This window comes from Gallinula chloropus, assembly GCF_964237585.1.
Source record: "Gallinula chloropus genome assembly, chromosome: 1".
In the NCBI taxonomy this organism is placed as follows: domain Eukaryota; kingdom Metazoa; phylum Chordata; class Aves; order Gruiformes; family Rallidae; genus Gallinula; species Gallinula chloropus.
The window spans coordinates 35,606,997-35,624,250 of NC_140085.1; positions in this window are offsets into that span (position 1 = coordinate 35,606,997).

Consider the following 17,254-nt stretch of genomic DNA (forward strand, 5'->3'; position numbering starts at 1 on the left):
AAGCTCAATCTGGTTTTGTTTTATTCTTTAAAAAAAAAGAAAAGAAAAGAAAGGAACAGAGCAAGTTAATTTTTACATTGAATCTGCCAACGGCATGTTGTCAGATCTGAAGTTAAACATGTCACTTCTTTTGCACACATGCACACACGCGCACACACACACACACACACACACGTACATGTCCAGATACACAACAGCTTTTTAAGGCTTAATGACAATAGAAATAGTTTCACGCGAGTGGAAGAAGGGAGGCCCCGACTGGAGCCGATGACTGCAGCAAGCTGTGCTCATTCTTGGGCTCCTCTCCAAGCCTCCCTCAGGCCCTCCTGTTTCACATCTCATGTAAAGATGTTTCTCTCCCCCAGACAGTTTCTCACAAATTTGAAAGTCAGACTTTCTGCCAGATGCTGTATCTTAACACCGAGTCCTTTGCCTGACCGTGACCCTTTTTGTGTCCTGTCCCTTCCCTTCGGTCTCAGAGTGCTGTGACAGACAGGTTCTTTGCTCATTCTTCCTCTCCTGCCCCATACCTGCAGAGGAGAGGGCTCCTGCTTGGCCAAACCATGTGCACATGTTCTCGGGTGCTTTAATGTGACCCTGAAGGAAAGGAACTGATAAGGCTAAATGAGGAAATGATATGTGTTTGGGATGAGATGTTATCAGACCACAACACAAATTGTGATCCTTCCCTGGATCCATCAAAGCCAAGGCCAAGGATGTTTCTTTAGGAGAACCGTACAAATGTCTGCTTCTTCAGTCCTCCTCTTTCTTCAATTGCAGCCCAATTCTCAGACATACCGTGCAACCAACCCCTTTTTGTCCCTCAGCATTCTGTTTTAAACAGAACTTGCTCCCAGTATTTCCTAGGATCTAAACCATACCTGCTCCCAGAATTGCAAAACCAAGGCTGACTCCATTAGGATCTCAAGTCCTAATACATTCTCTCCCCAGGTAGACTGTGCTGCACTTGGGAGCTGCAAAGATTCCTCTTACATTCCACTTCATATTTTACAATGTTTTAACTCATGTACGTGCTGCAAAAGAGAAATGCTTTTACCATCAGGATGCCACATGAAAGCGCTTTTAAATCCCCTGCTCATCCACACGGAGGTTACAGCACAAACAGTGGTGGCAGCCACTCCACTGTCACTCCCTCCAGAGCCACTACCATCTTATTGCTATGACAATTTCATAGTGACGATGCTTAATAAAGTAACACTTCAGGATCAGCCTGGTCCGAAGGTTCTTGGCAATGCAAAAATACAGAGCAGCTTACAGGTTTCCTGCTGCTCTTGAGCAGCTTACACTTTCCAGTGAGAAAATTCCTCAGTTGTTTTACCATCTTCTTAACAACCACATTTGTAGAGGCAGATCTAGTTGTGCAAAATTCAGTTTTTCTAGGAAAACAGAGGGTTTTTTTCAGGCAAATGAGATATGCCCAACTCACCCGGGGCAGTCATTCAGACTGCCTATCAGAAATGAGAAATTAGCATTGGTGTCAAGGGACGGCAGAAGATTCCTTAAATCACTTAGAACCACAATTATCCATGCTGCTCATACGCTGGTTCACTTTTCAAGTGGGGGTAAAAGAAATGGTGTTCCCTAAAGGAAAAGTCGGGTGCAGTTCTGGGAATAGTTTACTCCTACTCACTGAGAGAGATCTGGTTCCCAGCAAGCCGTGTAGTACACACTCACATGTAGACATACTACTGATATCCTCCGTATCATCTTATAAAAACAGCAATCTGAAACATCCCCCTCGCATTTCCGGCACATTACGCTGAAAAATCATAAGCAAAAGTAGGTATTTTATGTATATTATGTACATATGTATATATGTACATACATATACGTATATATAAAATATACATATATAAGTGTATATATCTATATACACTTATAGATATATACACATATATATGTGTTTATATATATAAAAAAGTACAAAAGTATATAAATACAAAAGTATGTATTTATATATATATACATTTGTATTTTATATATGTCTGTATTTTATATATATACATAATTTTGCTTATTATTATATATATATGCTTATGATTTGTGTGTGTGTGTGTGTGTGTGTGTGTGTGTCTTCTTCGGCTTGCAGATATGCCACTGGTGCGTCTATGCGCTCAGCTGCTCTGCTGTAGAGGAACTCCCCCCAAAGAGGGAGATCACTCCACCTGTACTGTTTAGACACCGTTTGGTATCACTCTGCATAATCCTTACTGTCCTGGATCTTTCCCCAGAGCACTTTCATTGCTCGCTTGGTGACTGCTGCGTATCTGCTAAACGAGGTGCGTGAACACGTAAAGCAAAGCATATAAAGGGCACAGCAAAGGAAGTGAGGTAAGGTTGCACAAGCATCTTAATTTTTGGCGTTTCCTAGCTTATGAGTGACTTCAGTGTAGATTTTGTATTTTATTTCCTTATGAGAATTCCCATTCTAACCATAAAGATATTTCTCAGCTGCGGCTCACAGAAAGTTGTTTGAAGTGCTCCAAAATGGGAGCACACCTTCCTTCCATCTTTAATTGCTTCTGGATCCAAACCAGAATGACTGGATGGTTTAATGTGTCACCATAACAACAGCTGAGCACTTTGGTTTAAGGTGGTTTTTTTTTTCTCTGCTCTTTTGTTCAAAGAACCAGTCGCTGAGTCATAGATTTTGCACTCTTACTCTGAAACAGGCTTAATCAGACCAAGACAACCATTTTAGTCTGTTTGTCCTTGGTACACAATAGACCACAAGCCAGATGTTTCTTCGGTCCCAGGGGGCAGGTCCACTGAAGAAAATACTTTAAAAGCATTCTTATTATTGTGTCATCAGCAGAAATGCGTGCTTCTGACAAAATTCTGGTAGTTTTTGATTTAGTTACAATTTTTTAAAGATTTTATTGCCATTCCTAGCAAATCTTGAAGCAACATAAATATATCTAGAGCAACAGATTTCATATATCCATACTTTTTTCTAGTATGAAAATAGATTTCTTTTTCTAGTGAGCACCATCACATAGATTTTCAGATGAGTTTTAAAATCTTGGTTCCTTTACAAACAATTCCTTTATTGGAATCAAACCTTGAAGACCTTTACCTAAAAAAGCTCATGGTATTTGTAGCAACAGTCGGATGTGTTTCATCTCTGAAGAACTTAAAACTAGCATAACAACAAGTAAACTAGGATTCCTAGTTTTATAAGTATTAAAAATCTGCTTAATCTCTTTGATAACCATAACTTATTAATTAAAATTATAAACTTTATCATAAACCTCCATCACAAAATTCCTGTAGAGCCCTCTCTGCATAGCTCACTTTTTGGGGTTGCAGACAGCAGACACTAAGACGCACGCCTCAAGTAGACCAAGCTTCTACTTGTTTCTACAATGCAGGTACTGAACTATACAAATAATGTTGAAACACATTGAGGAAAAAAAATCTCAAAGATACATGATGCAATATAATTTGGGAGAGGTTTTCAGCTTTGTCAGATACAAACATAAGGATTAATTTAATGAAGGAGGCAGTTCTACCATGACCTATGAATAGCTGCACACGTCAGAAGGCTGAGATGCAAGACAAAGCATTGGCCAATATCAAACAAAAGTGAATGTGTATCACACCCTTGTTTATGATGCCACTCCTTTTGAGTGGCTGCATAACATGAATAATTTTTAAATTTCATGTTAGTGATGTCCGTGGTGATATTAAAAAGCCTGCATAACATCCTGAGTGCTGGAATCTCAAAGCCCTTTGAAAGCTCCAAGGATCAGATGTAGATATCAGCCAGGGAACTTCTTAAAGACATTCTCTAGCATATTGTAGATGGATAAGATGTAGACCGACTCAACACAAATCCTTCTTTGGCCTCTCTACAGATGAGACTGCAGCTGAACACCTGTAGAAAAGATTATGTACAGATGTCCTCGAAGATTCAAACAAAGAGCATTAAAGAAAACAAGGTGCTGCAAATTCAGGAAACTATATTTGGATCACTACAGTCGCCAGAGCACTGCAAAAGTTAGACTAATTTGTCATCTAGAAAGCCACAAAAGCTAGAACTGTCAAATAAATGGGAACCTCCAGCAGCCCTTATCCTGTTTCATGGCTGGAAAGAACATTTGATTAAGTAGCTGAGAAGATAAATTAATTAAAAAGTAATGAAATAGCTTGCAAGAATGTAGCGGTGTTTTATCCCCAAACTGGCTATGTAGATCTAGAAGTGATTTACACAAATAGGAATCATTCATGGCCATCTTTCAGGGGTATGACACAAACTTTTAAACAGCACATGGCAACATATGTCTTCATAAGTATTTTCTCAGATAAACCTATTTGCTCAAAACTCTTGATTTTGACAGAGCACCTAGATCTCCAGTATATGTTACACTATTTGGAGGCTACACACAAAGGTCCTTTCAATCCCAATGTTACCTTGTGCCCACACTGCTCAGACACACAACCCTACTTTTTGCCAGTGCCATTATTTTATCTCCATACCTTGATATGATTACCTGCTGGCTCACTGACAGGAATGCTCAAAAATTGTTCTTCTGAAACAATTATCGATTTAGTGGCAACTCAATTAAAAATGTTTCATCTCAAACATGGTTGTCTTGCTAAAGTAGTTGAAAATTTAGGACAAGTTTCTCTGACTAAGCCAGAGATTAAATCACCAGGGATATACTGAAGTATGCTCAACAAATGTTGGTGAGGGCAACGGGCACAAACTGGAATGCAGGAAGTTCCTGAACATGAGAAAAATCTTCTTCACTCTGAGGGTGACAGAGCACTGGCACAGGTTGCCCAGAGAAGTTGTGGAGTCTCCTTCTCTGGAGATATTCAAAAGCTGCCTGGACGTGACTCTGTGCAACCTGGTCTAGGTGATCCTGCTTTAGCAGAGGGGTTGGATTCTGGTTGATCTCCAGAGGTCCCTTCCAACCCCTCCATTCTCTGTGTCTGTGAGAGATTTCCATGGAGTTAATAGATTAACAAGACATTATGAGGCTGTCTACACTAAATAGATCCAAATTCCTAAAATAACCAAAAAGATGGAGTCAGTGACCTCCATTCTTCTTCAGGAAACCCTATTGAGGATGTCATGAAAATCTCCCAAATGTGACTGTAGGACACCCATCACATGGACTCAGATTTACTAGTTTATACCAGCAACTTTAACAGGACCATTCTGTTTAGCTGTTAGCAAGCTCCCTGTGATGCCTGCTCATCACCACAGCTCACAGTCTTCTCCCTTGGGTGAGACTCCTCATGAAGGATTGTTCTTAGTTAGCAACATGGGGGGAACCAGCCTGTTTTGAGAGAAAAACATGGTGGCTTGGACTCTGCCTTGTTGTTTGCCCTCAGAGTGCCAAAGCCATGACTCTATGCCCACAGACACCATGGTCCATGGTCCACTAGAATAACTCTAAGTCACAACCCCAGACCAAACACTTTCCATAGCTACTGAAACACAAATTTGGCATCTTGTTTTTTTATTGCTGATGGTTTTTGGTGGTTTTAGTATGCAGAGAAGCACAAAGCATAATAGGGAAGTTTTTCCTACTGTGCCCTATTCCCATAACCTCCTTTGCTTTCTCTTTAAATCCCAGACATGCATTTCTCTTCATTATGGAAAATGTATGCTTAATTTAAGGTCCCAAACTGAAATGCCGCTTACAGTAATGCTTTCTTGAGTCTTATTAACTTCTGAACTCTTGGTGGGTTGCCCAGCACTCAGAGCGGCTTTTCTGTTATTTTCCAAGCTACATCAAAGTGTTTGTCTCAAGGGCCCGAGGTTTGGGGTTTTTTTTATAATTTTCAGTGAGTGAAAGCCTTGAGACTAATTTTCTAATGTTAGTCATGTGTGCTAGAACTGTGTTCCTCTCTGTACGCTAAGCTTAGCAGTTCCTCTACATGCAGCACAAAGGGGAAGTGGTGCTTCGATGCCAGACACAAGTGCTGTGCAGGTTATCTGACTTACTACTCCTTCTAGGAGCCTCGGGAAGTCAGAAGAGGGACTCAGACAAGCAGTGTGACTCTATAGCCAGATCTACATCTATCGAAATGGCACAGGGTATTTACACAAGGACGATGGCAGACCCCAGGTGCACCTCAAGGCCCTGCAGCAAGGCCAACATGAGATTTTTCTTACAATAGCCCAAATCGCTCCCACATACCGTAGAACCACATTCATGAAGAGTACATAGACATCCAAAGTTTGCTCTCTAGCTGGCAGCATTCATACCTGAAGATGAATCATGAGCAATGTTGATCGTTCAGGTATCCACACTTGGACCAGTGATGGACCTTCCTTCTCTTCTTATAAAGCTGATTTGTACAACCAGTTTTTTTCCCCCTGAGCTAAAAGAAGCCGCAGCTGCAGAGTAAGTACATAGCTGACAGGATGTGGAAGGCTTAGAGCAGTGTATCTGACAGACTCCAACCTGTTCCTCGGCATGCATTAGACAATATTTACACAATTAATATCCACAAGTTTTCTGAACTGTGTAGTGTAAAATTCACTTAATAACAGTCACTGTGCTGCAGAGAGACTCCCCTGATGCCTGTGGAAGGAGCTGTTTGAGTAAGGGGTGCATGAGCACCAGAAAGCCCTTTTTCTGCCTAGACATGGATGAAGTAGAACCACTGCTGCACACCACAGAGCAGCACTACTGTGCTCAGGTTCAGCTCCTGCTCACACCCAGAGCTACCAGCTGGTGTATATTTTTTGCCACTGTTATTTTACCTCACAGGTTTCTAGAAAACTTAAGAGCAGGTTAGCAGATTTCAATTCTCTCTACTATTTATCCCTGGCTGGAAGCAAAGCCCCTTTTTGCTAACCTTTCCAGAAACATTGCATGGCCACGGATACAGTGAAGCCTTCAAGCAGCAGCACATAATGATGCCAGCAGCTCTGAACATTTATTGCCGCGGCAGGAGACTGCAAATCAAACACAGCAAACCAGCAGCTCTCCTTTCAGCAACAAAAATGTCCTGCCTTCACTTCCCAAGGGATCAGATCTTCTCAGCCTCTGGCCTCTGCTTCTTACAGGGGAAACCTACTTTAAATCTATAAGCCCCAGAGATCTGTTTGACTAAAAGTGGTCCATAAAGCAACCTGGGGTGGACCTAAGTCCACATTGTGATTGTTTTGTGTTGCTATATGAGATAAAGATGTCACAGCGACCTTCTAACACAACTCTCCAGTTAAGGGCAAATTTGTGCTAGCAGTAAGCACTAGGGTCATGGATCTGCAAACGCCAGAAGAATTTGCTTTCAGATACATACTGCAAGACAGATACAGAAACACACTTGAGAAAGAGCACTTTTATCATTTGTTGCTTGGTTTGCTTTTCCCACAGAGCAAGGGAGTGAGGGGATGAAGCAGTATGTGTGCAGTCTGGATGATGATAAGGCATTGGCTCCCATAGAACAGGGATGATCCAGCCCAAGCACGCAGCTGCATCCCATGCCCCTGCCCTGCACTGCCCCAGGGACCTGCATGAGGAAATGCAGAGGTGCCATCCTGTGGGCCTCCCTCATGCACCAGGAGATGTGCTCAGGGCAGGAGACAAGGTTAGCTGTTCCAAATTTTGCCCTGGGCTGAGCATCCCCCACAATGCTCTCTAGGCAACACAACACTGAATCATCCCTCGCAGCACTGACATTACCCAGATCGGGTGAACTTTGAGTCTCAGGCTGAGCTTTGCATCTTACAGTCAGCTCTTTTAGTACGTGCTGGGTGATTTTATGCTATGTGTAGCCTATTGTAATCCACTATATATCCCTTTCTGCATTGCAACTTCAAAGAAACACACTTCTTACTTTAAAGTATCTCATTCACTTGGGGCTGCAGGCACCCTTAAGTGACCCCAAAAGCAGAAGCAAGTAACAAAGGCAAGACCTAATCCTGAAGCACGTTAATGCTGAGTTTTGTTGGGAATTTTGTCTGAGCTGGGATGAGAGGATCTGGCCACAAAGTGTTTGTGGAAGCACAGCTCTCTCGGAAAATGTAACCTATTGAACTCTTCCCAATTAGTAATCAGGCTCCTTTCATTCTTCTGAATTACAAATACCAGCAAGAGAGGGAGGGAGAAATCCACACCAATGCTTTACATCAATTAATTCTAACAGAACCTCAGAGTTTATGTATTATTAAACCTGCTATGTAATTACAGCAAAACCTTTTGCAATGGTTAGATATCTTAAATACTAATTTTTTCTACATCACTCCTTCATTTCTTTCACAATTTTATCTGTCATATAGTTCTTTTGTTGTTTGTTTGTTTGTTTGGGTTTTTTTCTAAAATTTCAGAGTTCTTTGGTACTGATTAGACCTCTTTCATCCCTAATATTGCTCTAACATCAGTAGTAATACAAGACCAGACTATGACCCCCTACTCACAGCAGCCAAAAATTGTGTGAACCTCTGTTGACTTCAGTGTAAACCCTTGTGTGAGTGTCTGTTCACCAGTGGAAGGTGTTCACAATCTGGCCTGTGATGTTTGGCATGCTACTGAAACAAATAAAACGTATTGCTATTAGCCCCATTTTATTGATGAAGAAAGGTGGGGAGAGGGATGAAGAAAGGTGGGGAGAGGGATTCTAAGCCTTGGTTCATAGGTATTTTAGGAATAAGTTAGAAAGGTTCTGCAACACTAAGTATTATGGCTGACAGACCTTAAGGCTGATTGTCAGGAGACTACTGTCTGCAGCTCCTGGGCTCATGCCTTCAGAGGCCAGGATGAAATCCAGACCTAAGTTGTTCCTATCTATTATTTGTGTATTTATAGGGTGTCAGTTGTTGAAGTACTGAAAGGCCAGACTAGCCCGAGGCCACAGACTCAGCATCCAAACAGAGTTCAGATCTCAGGAATTCTTCTCTCCCATTCCCATGCTCTGTCCCCTGCTCTGTGTGACATGAAAATAAAAATAAAGCTCAGCCTATCATTATCTCTAAGACCTTTTTGTTTCATATACTAGATACAAGTACGCTGCCACTGCTGCCAGTAAGCATTCACCCCTTTTGTCCACATTTCTACAGGAATTTTCTGAGGCAAAAGAGCAGTGCTGCAATGATATAAATCAGAAGACTTATTTCAGAATTGCAAGGAGAAGCCAAGTCCATTACCCTTGCTTGGAGTGGACAGGAAGGACCAAGTGAAATAGTGGTGACATCTCCGACTTGCTCAGCAAAGTGCTTGTTCATCCTCTTAATTCCTTCTTGTGCTCTTTTTCGTCCTGATCAAGACAATAAAAAATGCCACCTGGGAAAAGAATGAGGTAGTGGAAGAGGGGAACAGATTTGAGTTTTTTGCTACTTTTTTGTTGTCCTGATTAGTCTTTTTAGTGATAAAAATTATACTGTAAGTTGCAAAGGTGACCTTTCATACAAGTCTTGCAAACTACCAGGACTTGGGAACCTCAAATCAAAATCTCATGGGGGATCTAGAGAAGTTAATCCTTTGTTCTCCTCTTGCCTCATCCATAGCTAAAACCAAAGAGCAGAGGTTTCACCCAATCAACCATCCCTGATTGCATCTGAGTTAGTCATCAGTGTTCTCTGTAGAGTGAAGAGAAAGAAATAGGCATCTCAGCTAATGAAAGCCAGCTAAATCTTACTCTAACATTTCTTTCTCTCCACCAGCTGTGTAGGGGTTGGATGGCTACCTTAAACATTCTTAACTATACTAATGTCCTATGAGACAAATCCAATCTGAGTCACTACATCTTAATCACTTTTACCCTTCCTGTTTCTGGATTACAAAGAGTTTGACACAAGGCATGGGATGTAGAAACCTTTATTTTATCTGCTTTAAATAAATATTGTAGCTTGTCGTTTCCTTTTTCTCTCAGAATGGCTCCACCACAAGAGCCCAACTCAGTAGATGTTGGTCAGCCAGAATTTCACTTCAGTAAGTCAGAAATGAGGGCCAAAGGCCTGAAGAGCTCACAGAACTTCCCTGCACCCCTGTCTTTTAACTTCTCTCCATATTCTTCTCTCTCACCTAAGCTCTCATCACCATCTACAGCTTTAAGCAGCTGGTGGCCATGATAAAACAGGTCAGCTGCTGAAATTCTTCAGATAACTTTTGACAGTCAATTTGGATCAACAGCCTACAGGAATAGTGCGTTTCTGAAAGCCACACTCACTTTATACCCCAGTGCAAATGGCTAATGTTCAAATATGTCAAACAGCTCAGGATTAACTGTACTGGAAAGTATGAATTTAATTTCCTCTGTTTAAGAATTAGAAAAGAAGCTTGTTTTTAAACTTCACAGTTGCAGAACAGTCAGTTGATTTCATTTTAGGGTTGTTTTCTGCAGGGTGGGGGGATGGTACCACGTGCCTCATTAATTTAACAACATGCTTAAGGACACACATCATTTTAAGCAAGTATTCCTAACAAAGTAAATAAATTAATATTGCACTATAATTCAAGAGGCAAACCCCAGAAGTCTGAAAAATAATTTAAATTATTTTTTTCCCCAAAAAGAAGCAAAAGAAAACACTTTCTTCTTTAAAACCTCTTCATGCAGTACCTAATGGCTTGACTTGGGACTGTGGCATTGTCTCGATAAACTTTCTTTCCAAGGTATTGACTGCCTCGTTTGCTGCAGGATAGGAAGAGAGCGGGCGAGCGAGCAAGATTGGCACAGTGTTGTGTTTGAGGCCAGATTACCCAGAGGCAGAAAGTGGTGGGCAGCCTTCCTTGGGACCCTGCTCCAGTGACATAGTATGTCTTTTCATGAGAGAAAAACTGCTTTCAAAGGCATCATAGCAACTCCTGGAGGACTCTCTGACTTGCAAAATGGGACAGAGAGTTACTGTTCAACACTGAAATACTATTTATTAGATAAACATTACATTCAAATAGCAAGAAAACACATGATACCATTGCAAAAAGTTAATGTATTTTCTTTGCTGCAGCTTTGTCTTTCATGTTACCTTTCTCGAAGAAAGAGTTTCTATCAGAGCAAAGGTTCTATAAAGCACCAGTAACATAAACTGCAATGTACTTCCTCAGTAATACTGCGCATTCTCCACACTGGCACATCACTGATTTCAATGTTTACTCCTTAAAAACTGGGGTTTTTTTGCACAACTCATGGATCTTCTCATTGGTGCAGGATGAAAGTAAAAACTTCTTTGTATGAGACATCAGTCTGCAGCCACAGAGCCACAGCAATGTATGTCACCTTACATGCAACCTTTTGGGCTAAACTCTGCTCTTAATTATACTTGATTCATGCTGTTGGCTTGCATACTTTTGCAGAAATTTAAGAGAGGGGAGAGAGATCTATTGCAAGACTATTATGGGTACAGCTCTGCTCCCATGCTAATCTTACTTCGACTGGTTTCAACCAAGTGGCTCCTGATTTATATTAGTTTACCAGAGATCATGTTCAAGCATGAAAATTATCAGGAAATAATAGACCTTTATTCAAAATAAAAATATTTTTCCTCATTAATCAGGAAAGGCTATGGAAAAAGTAAAGAAGTAACTTTACATTTGCTGATATGTGGGAACATTTGCCCAAGTACTAAATCCCCATTTAAAGAAAAATAACATGTGCTAAAGCTTTAAAAGGAGTCCAAACAGAGGATTAATTGAGGAGATTGATTTCAGTTCTCCCCACCCTAGTTTAATAGGCTTTTTCCCAACTGGGTTTTGGGGAGTTTGGTCTTTTAAACCACTTGTTCTTGAGAGCAGTAAGGAAGAAATCTGGGAATTGATTTACCGTGAGGATTTTCCATTGTACTCAATGGCCATTCCGTACTGCCTTTTTTTTGTGTGTGTGCATACTTTCTAGCTAATATGAATCTGTTAGAGTTTATACTTTGCATCTACTAGTATCATATATCTTACTTAGACATTAAACACAAAAGACCTGGAGCCTGTATTTAAAAAAGAACATTTCATGCTGATATTTTACTGCAACATAGAGCTCTTATTTTCAGGTTGCTTGGGACCATAAACTTGCTCATACACCGGTGTGCTTTAGAACTGCTGTGTATTAGCTGAGGACTATGAAGTTAGACTGAACCTGAGAACTAAAACTCTTCCATAATAAATGCACTATTTGACCACAGACCAAATCCTGACTTGGTTTTGGGTCAGAAAGGTGCAAGTCCCTCATCAATCAAGTTCTTTTTGAACTGATCTAATTCCAGGACATTAACTCTTAAGAGCCCCAGGAGCCAAAACAGAGAGGAAATTACTTCTTTTAACAGAGGATGCTCTTGTAACTGCAGCACCGTGACCCACCGACAAAGACAGCTGTGTCCCACTCTGCGGGAGCAGGAGCTTGAGGGGACTCTGCCCAGGGAGTTACATCTACTCTTGGCCATATCACAGGTGGAGGCGAGTAGTAGGAGGCAGCTAGTTTCTCCACGTTGCTCTAACCTCCCGCTATTTAAAGCTCTGGCACAGAGCAGCCTGATCCGGCTTTACTGCAGCTCTGCTAGCGGATTTGGTCCTGCTCCGCATACGCCGGTGTAACTCGGTCCAGCGTCAGACATGCCAGGCCAGATCCTTGGCTGCGTTTGCAGACCACACACCCAGCAGGCTCAGCCTTACATCAGCCAGGAACAGCTAGCGCCGGTCAAAAACCAGGACGGCAATACGGCTCCTTTTTCGTTAACAGCATGATTTTTAATTGTGAAAAGGTTCTTCCAGGTTTATTTAAGCCACGAGAAATCAGAACAGCAGGCAGGGGATCAGATCCCCAGAAGAGTATCCCAGGCACACCCCTTTCTCTCTAGGAACAGCTATGCCCCTACTACGGCCAGAACTTGCTGACTCCGTGATGCAAAGCACATGATCTGGCCCCTGTGCTACATTTTCTGTCAGAGCTGTACCTAGAATTTATGAAACTCTGGTGATATTTTCCCCCCCCTCTGTTCTGTTTTAGATCAGGCTGAGAATTCATCTGAGCATTCAGAGATTTTTAATATTGTCTTTTTCTGGCTAAACAGGCATAATGTTTTATTATTTTCCCACATTGCAGGCTTTCCAAAATGTACTGCTTTTATAAGCATAAATGTACGAAAAGGGAGAGAAAATGGGTAATTATATGCCCTATTCTGTCTTATCAAAGCTGTATGTTTTAAAAGAGGGGGAAACTGAGAATAAAAATTTATTGCAGACATTATTTCTCATCTCAGCTGAATGTCTTCCAACTAAGCTTCCTCTCCCAAACCTTGTGATTTCAAAGACTGTGTGTGATACATCTCATATGCAAGGATTTTATTATTATTTTTTTTGCAATGCATGAAAATAATGTTTCCAGTCTTAACTCAAATACCAGGGAATAAAAAAGTGTGTTCAGTGATAGCTCCCAGAACTACAGCTGCATTATGATTGTACAGAGAATTTAAAATGCGTGATCTGCCTATAGAAAACAGCTGGGGGGGAGCAAAAAAAAAGAAAAAAAAAAATCCACCCCCCAAAAAACCCCACAAACACACTATTCCTCCAGGAACCTGAAGGAAAGCACAATTAGTGGATGTTGTCGCTTACTCTCCAAAATCTACAGCATGTGCTCCTTTCCCCAGGACATGTATTAGTGATCTCAAAGGAGCATTTTCCTGTCACATTACACCCTGGAGCTTTGAATCAATATTTGCCTACTCCTGTCAACCTCAAGCACTTAAAAGCCATGACTCCTACCCCAGGCCAGTATGTGATGAGCCTCCCAAAGCCTTAGATGCTTTTTTATGGCTTTTTTTTGCTTTTTTTTTATTAGAAAGCTTAAATCATATTTTTAGATCATACCTTCCCTTGCCAGATATCCAGACGGTATTTACAATGCTGCCAGATCCAAAATACTGAGAATATTAAGAAATACTTTTGGAAGTTCTTTATAAGAGCTCCACTTGGGATCCCCACCTGTGGTCAACACGCAGGGGGTTTGTTTGGGCATTATGTCTCCCTTGGTTTCGTGTCAGTTTAGGGACGTTCACCCCCATGTCTACACCTAAACTTTGCAAACAGCTCAGCCCACAGAGCGAAAGCACGCGCTCTCCAGCTATAGATCAGTTCAGCCCCCACTCTCACATCTGTTTCTTGACCTAGCATCACCCCTGCTCCTTCTGCAGTGTTGGAGGCTCCACGTCTGATGGGATCAGTCCAGGGAGGGTTCAAACCCCTCCCCTTCTCCTTGTCCTGAGGAGGGATGGAGGATCTGGCAGATGTCTTCTTCTGAGATAGCAAGATAAGAAGAGCAGGGATGGGGCAGCAAGGCCCACAGTCCTTCAGAACAGCAGGGTCTTTTCCTGACCCCCTCTTCTTCTACCCTCCAGTGGGATTAATATGGGATTCTCCCTCCTCCACATTCCTACAGAATATGTCACCAGCTCATGCAGGAGAAGAAAGGAGTCCTGTGGGCTGCTCCTAGCTGGATTCCCCATGGCTGCTGGGGACACGCCAGAGGCAGCTGGCCAGGACTGCACAGCGTGCAAGGGTTGCAACCTCTTGCTCCACTGGGACCTCAGTGTCTGTTGGCCATGGTCTTACTACCAAGAAGTCTTAAAATGGGGCGATATTATTTGTCCCACCTGTCCCAGGCAGCCCCGGCGAGGCTGGTGACATTCAGTCCCCCGAGCAGGATGTATGTTGCATTGAGAGCTGCTTTCCAGTGACTTATTTTTATTTCTTCAGCTAGACATTCCCTGGCACTCCCCTTCATAAAACGCTCACTATCACTGTTTCTCATTACTTTTAGTGACCAAGCTGTGCTTAAACATGCAGCTATCAGCTACACTCACCGTTCAATACTCAAGTGGTAAAATTGGCTAATCAGTCATTCCCACAAGAGGCAAGCTTAAAGTTTGGCCTCGGTCACTGAGGCAGATTATTGAAGTTCTTAGTATAAATTAAAGTTACACTACTGGGTAATAACCAGCTACTGGAGTTACCCCAGCACCGGAAAGAAAATTAGGAAATCTAGATTAAAACAATGCAATTTTCACCCCTGAAAACCCCACAGTGTGCAGATCAAGTTCCTTGAAAGACAACTCTACAGGATGACATGGTTGTTAAGACTTAAGACAAACCCAGACGTCCATGTGACAGACTGTGTACTCACTGAAATACGGTTTTGAGGTGAATGTGTGCTTTGGGTTTAAGGTTAACATGGGATAGACTCTTCACATTTTCCAATGCACCAAACTCTTCTATATCTATTTTATGGTTATTGATTTTCTTTCTGATACTGTGGCATTGCAGAGGTAAGAAAGAGGAGGAATGGTTACCTGTTTATGAGTATAAATTCTATCTAGTCACAGAATCACAGAATCACAAGGGTGGAAAAGGCCTTTAGGATAATCAAGTCCAACTGTTCCTGTCCTATGCTAAACCATATCCGTAAGTAACTCATCTACCATTTTTTTAAACACACCCTGGGATGGTGACTCAACCACCTCCCTGGGCAGCCTGTTCCACGTCCTGACAACTATTTCAGTGAAAATTTTTTTTCTAACATCTAATCTGAACTTGCCCTGGCACAGCTAGGTCAATATTGCAAAACACAATGAATACTTCCACAGAATGTTATCTTTAAAACAAGGTCCAACCTATTGAGTACCTGGGGAAGAGTGTTGCTGCACCCCAAATCGCAATTATCTGTCCTATACTTTAGTACCTGGGAAACTACAAAGAACATCCAAGCACTGGAGGTCCCATCCCCATAAGATTCAGAGCAAAGAATATGGAAGTCCTACCTGAAATCTGGATGAAACATGAGACTTATTATACCTAGCAATCTGGGGACAGCGGCCTAAAAAAAATGGCAGGGAGATAAAGTAGAGAAAGAGGACAAACAGTTATGTTTGCTACTGCTGAGTGGAGTGGCAATAGGACAAGATAGGATTATGGTGAGGGACTCAGTAGGCTCTGGTTACCCCTTTAATTTTGGAGGTTATTCTTTATGCATTTTCTTCATTCACTTGGTCCTAGGGACACAGTGCTGCACCCCCATTTTTGGATGTTCTCTTCCTGGAGTGAAATCTGTTAAACAAGCAACTTAGCCCTGGGGAGCATCTCCTGACATTGACAAATGCAGCAGCAGAGGTGCTGAGCAAGCAGGTGGTATGAGAACAGTATGGCAGGGGAGGGAGCCTAATTGCAAATGTCGTAGAGCGAGGTAAAAATGAGATCCCACCTCTCCTAATCAGCTCTCAGATACATGTCTGAGCAATTGCATAAATGGCAACTTGAAACATCAACTGGATTTAGACACTTAAGTTATCCCTTTGGCTCTCAGTGGCTCATTCTTCATTATTTTAAAGATGTCCTGCAGTGATCACCCATTATTTTCTTAATAGTTTCTTGTTTAAGGCACTTGGCTACGCGAGGGATAGAATAAAGTAATCTCCCAGAGTAGAGGAACAACGAGTGAGTAAGGGAAAACAAAAGTCTTACTATTGCTGTCGAAGCTGTGTCACCACATCGGAGGAGAGTGAGAGTCCTGATGCCGGGGAGAGCAAACAAAGCTACAGTGCAGCTGCGCTGCCCGGGGGCACGGGCAGCTCCCAGCCATGGGGAAGGCTTTGATCTGCATCTCAAACTTCAGGATGCTCATACAGCAGGAATAAACCAAGAAACTGCTGTGAAGGCAAATCACCCCAGGTCTCCAGCTGTCTTCTTATACCTGTATTTCCTTACTCCTCCTTCCCGCTTAGGGTTGAGAATTGGCTGTTGGACTGAGCTCAGAGGGTGTTGATCAGTGGAGCAGAATCTGACTCCAGGGCTTGGTGTTGGGTCCAGTCCTGTTTAATATCTTCATTGATGACCTTGATGAGGGAATAGCATCCACCCAGCAAGTACGCCGATGATACAAAGCTGGGAGGGGTGGCTGACACGCAGGAACACTGCGCTGCCATCCAGTGAGACCTGGACAGGCTGGAGAGCTGGGCAGGGAGAAACCAGATGAGGTTCAACAAAAGCAAGTGTAGAGTCTTGCACCTGGGAAGGAATAACTACATGTGTTGGTACAGGCTGGGGGATGTCCTGCTGGAGAAGAGCTCTGTGGAGAAGGACCTGGGGGTCCTGGTTGATGACAGGTTGACCATGAGCCAGCAGTGTGCCTCGGTGGCTAAGAGAACCAATGGGATCCTGGGGTGCATCAGGAGGAGTGTGGCCAGCAGGGCGAAGGAGGTGATCCTCCCCCTCTACTCTGCCCTGGTCAGGCCCCACTGTTGTGGTTTTACCCCGGCTGAGAGCTGAGATCCACGCAGCTGCCTGCTCCTTAA